This window comes from Chrysochloris asiatica, unplaced genomic scaffold (assembly GCF_000296735.1).
Source record: "Chrysochloris asiatica unplaced genomic scaffold, ChrAsi1.0 scaffold00122, whole genome shotgun sequence".
NCBI lineage: Eukaryota > Metazoa > Chordata > Mammalia > Afrosoricida > Chrysochloridae > Chrysochloris > Chrysochloris asiatica.
In genome coordinates, this window is record NW_006408640.1 from 1,166,406 (window position 1) to 1,170,653 (window position 4,248).

Sequence of the window (4,248 nt, forward strand, 5' to 3'; positions counted from 1 at the left end):
TCCCCCCCCTTTTAGTATGGGTATCTTTTCTTAGGCTTTTACAATAATGGTCTTTTGGAATATTTGCCCTTTTGTTATTGACTAATTTCACTCAGCATAATGTCCTCAAGGTTCATCCATGTTATACAGTGGCTTACAACTTTCTTGTTATCCTTCAAGGTATCATAATATTCCATTGTGTGCCTGTACCAAAGTTTGTTTATCTATTCTTCCATTGATGAACACTTAGGCTGTCTCCATCTTTTTGCTATTGTAAATAGTGCTGCTATGAACATTGGTGTGCATATATCTACTCATGTTATGGCCCGAATTTCTTATGGAAGTATACCAAGTAGCAGAATTGCTGGATCATAAGGTATTTCTATTTTCAACTTTGTGAGGAAGCACCATACTGTTTTCTAGAGTAGTTGGGTCATTTTGTATTCCCACCAGCAATGTAAGAGGGTCCCAGTCTCTTCACATCCGCATCAGCATTTATTGTCCTCTGTATTTTTGAACCTCACTGTTGTTGCTGGTGTGAGATGATATCTCATTGTTGTTTTTATTTGCATCTCTCTAATGGCTAATGTTGGTGAACATTTCTTTAAGTTTGTTGGCTGCCTGAATCTCTTCCTTGGTGAAGTGTCTTTTCATTTCCTGTGTCCACTTTTTAATTGGGTTATCTGTCTTTTTCTTGCACAGGTGTAGTAATTTCCTATAGATTTTAGAGATTAACCCCTTGTCTTATATGTCATTGCAAAGGATTTTTTCACATTCTGTGGGCTCCCTTTTTACTCTCTTGGAGAAATCTTTTGATGCACATGAGTTTAGAATTTTTAGTATGTTCCAATCATCTATTTTGTCTTCTTTTGTTTGTGCAATGCTCACAATGTTTGGTAGTCCTATATTAGAGCCCTTAACTTTTTCTCTATTTTTTCATTGATGACTTTTTTTTTCTTAAATGTTTTATTGTGAATTATGTGATAGTTTACATGGGAGAACATTAATTTTACATTCATTCTATCATATATTGTCTCCTTGCTATTGTTACAATCCCCTCCATGCATCATCAACCAACCAAAGGATATACCCTGCAAGCCTACCCCCCCGTACCCCCCAGGTCTTCAGCACACAGTCGCTCTCCCTCTCTGGATCTAAAGTCTCCAGCAGCTCCATTGCTCCACGTCATCATCTCTGCCTCCATTTCAAGCATCACAGCTTCTCTGGGTAGTGTCCCACTTTCCACTCTTCTCCCTTGATGGTCCTAGGGACCTCCACTCCTAGACTGAAAAGTTAATCACTCCCCTCCTTGCTATAAAATGTCTACCTTTACATTTCCAACCTTCACAATCAGTCCTGATAACAATTATTGACTGTTGTATCACAAGAGACCTGTTTGCATTTCATTGCATCAGCCCCGCCTAGACAGATTGGATACTACTCACTGGAGATTCTACCTGCCTCCAGACCCTCTGAATCTAGGTTCCCTCTTGAAAGCTTGTAAGTCAGTCACTTCTTGCCTTTGTAGTCCCCCGCTCACCATTTTGGGTAACCAATGTCCAAGTTGCCCATGCCTGTCTACTCTGTGTTTGGAGGGGGTGGGAATGATTCTTGCTATAAGGATTTATTCCCTCTATGGAGCTACTGCTTCAATAGGTATAGGTCAAGTTCATCAAATTGTATGAGATTTTTTTTTTCCTCTTCTTTTGACTTTTGGTTGAACTCGGATCATCCAGTCACTGAAGCCAGGACAAGTGGGTATTATCTGCAAGTGTGGGTGTTCTTATGCACATGCCCTCTCTTCTTATCAACTGGATGCTTCACTCTCCACTCTAGTCCTCTATGGCTATGACACTGACTCTGGGCCCAAGAGTCCCCAGATCTTGCCACACTGCTGGCCAACCAGGTCTTCACTGGGGTTCACAGAAGTCTATTGAACATTGTAGGAACTTTGTGAATCACATTTAATTTTTTCTACTACCCAGTCATTTTTCAGCAGGGTGTTATTCAGTTTCCATGTATTTGACTTTATTTCCTTGGTCTTCGTATTGTTGATTTCTAATTTGATAGCATGTGGTTTCAGAAAATGCATTGTAGTATTTTAATATTTGTAAATTTATGTAGATTTGTTTTGTGGCCTAAAACATCATCTATTCTGGAGAATGTTCCATGAGCACTGGAAAAGAATGTGTATTATGCTGTTGTTGGGTTGAATGCTCTGTACACATCTAAAATGTCCAGCTGGCTGATTGTATTGTTTACTTCTTCTGTGTCTTTGTCAAGTTTCTTTCTGGTTGTTCTATCTATTTTTGAAAGCAGTATATTAAAATCACCCACTATTGGAGAAAAGGGGCAGATGGGAGAACAATAGGGCATGTTTAGACGGCCCAAGTGGGACAGAGATAAAGGACGATGTGTGTATAGCCTTGGAGCTCCAGGGCTCTGGATTAACCCATGGTCGGAATGGGCGGGGAATCGTGTTAAGATGCTTGACTGTTTTTTTGAATTTTAGTTTCCCTTGCATTATAATATAGAGCAGACACTGGAGGGGGAGAGAAAGGAATAGTCAGAAACATCACACTAGAAGGCTTGTAAGTCCGTCTTCTACCTTTAACTGATTGGAATACCTAAAATGGAGCTACAGCGTACCCGGTGAACAAGGCTTTCTGCGGAGCCATTGCAATACATAAAACTATAGGTAAAAACCAGAACCACATCCAGATCACCAGAAATAAGAAATCCCCACTTGAAGGGACGAGCTGATGAGCCTGGAATGGTGAGAAGAACAAAAGATACGTCTCGAATGGAAGACCTACAGGAAAAACACAACACAATGGAGACAGATGGACTGCTACTACGGGAACAAACAGGTCACTCCCCTAGGAGACATTGGGGTATTTGGTTGGGTCGCACCAACATAGGCCACCCCCTCCCAAAACTGAGACTTGGTGGAAATGAACTCTTGGATTAAAACACACGCATCACCGTTGGAGAGAAATGGGGTAAAGGCAGCAATGAAGCAGTGAGCTAAGCCTCACAATATTCAGAGGGCTTCTGTGGACCTGGCTGGGGACCTGGTTGGCAAGCAGTGCGAGGAGACCAGAGGACTCCTGGGCCCAGAGTCAGTGACATGGCCACAGAGGACTCAAGTGGAGAATGGAGCTGCCGGCTGATGGGAAGAGAGGGCATGTGCACAAGAACACCCACACTTGCAGATGACACCCACATGACCGGGACTGGATGACTGGATGATCAGAGCTCAACCAGGAGAAGAAAGAAGGGGTGGGGGGGAAAGAAGATTGAGCTGATCCAAGCTGATGAACTTAACCTGTTCATACGAATCCAGTGACACAAAAGAGGCAACAAATCCTTACAGCAAGAAACATTCCCACCCACTCCACACACAGAGTAGACAGAAAGGGGCAACTTGAACATTGGATACCCAAATGGGGAGGGAGGGACAACAAAGGCAAGAAGTAACTGGCTTACAAGCTTTCAAGAGGGAACCTAGAGCTAGGGGGCATGGAGGAAGGCAGGATCACGAGTAAGTACTATCTAATTTGTCTAGGTGGAGCTGATGAAATGAAATACAGATGGGTTACATGCGATACTGTAGTGAATAATGGTTATCAAGACAGATTGTGAGTGTTGAAAATGCAAGGGTAGATGTTTTGTAGCAAGAAAGAGACCGATTATTTCTCCAGTCTAGGAGTGGAGGTCTCTGGGACCACCAACAGATAAGAGCTGAGAACGGGACCCCACCCAGAGAACTGAGATTGCCTGAAGTGGAGACAGAGATGATGACATGGAGGGATGACGCGGCTGGGTACTTTGGATCCAGAGAGGGAGAGGAACTGTGGGCCAAAGACTGAGGGGGGAGGGGGGAGTGTAGAGAACGGGTTTCTAGGATATGCCCTTTGGTTGGAAGACAATGCATGGAGGGGATTGGAACCATGGCAGTATAATGATATACGATGGAATGAATATGGAACTGAGGTTCTCTCATGTAAACTATCATATAATTCACAATAAAACATTAAAAAATTAATTAATTAAAAATATAAAATCACCTACTATTATTGTAGATTCATCTATTTCTTTCTTCAAATCTATTAGAGTTTGCTTTATACATTTTGGAGCTCTTTCATTGGGTACATAGATATTTATTTTGGTTATTTCATCTTGTTAAATTGTCCCTTTAATCATGAGATAATGTCCATCTTTATCTATTATGCTGTTTTTTGCCTTAAAGTTTATTTTATCAGAGAT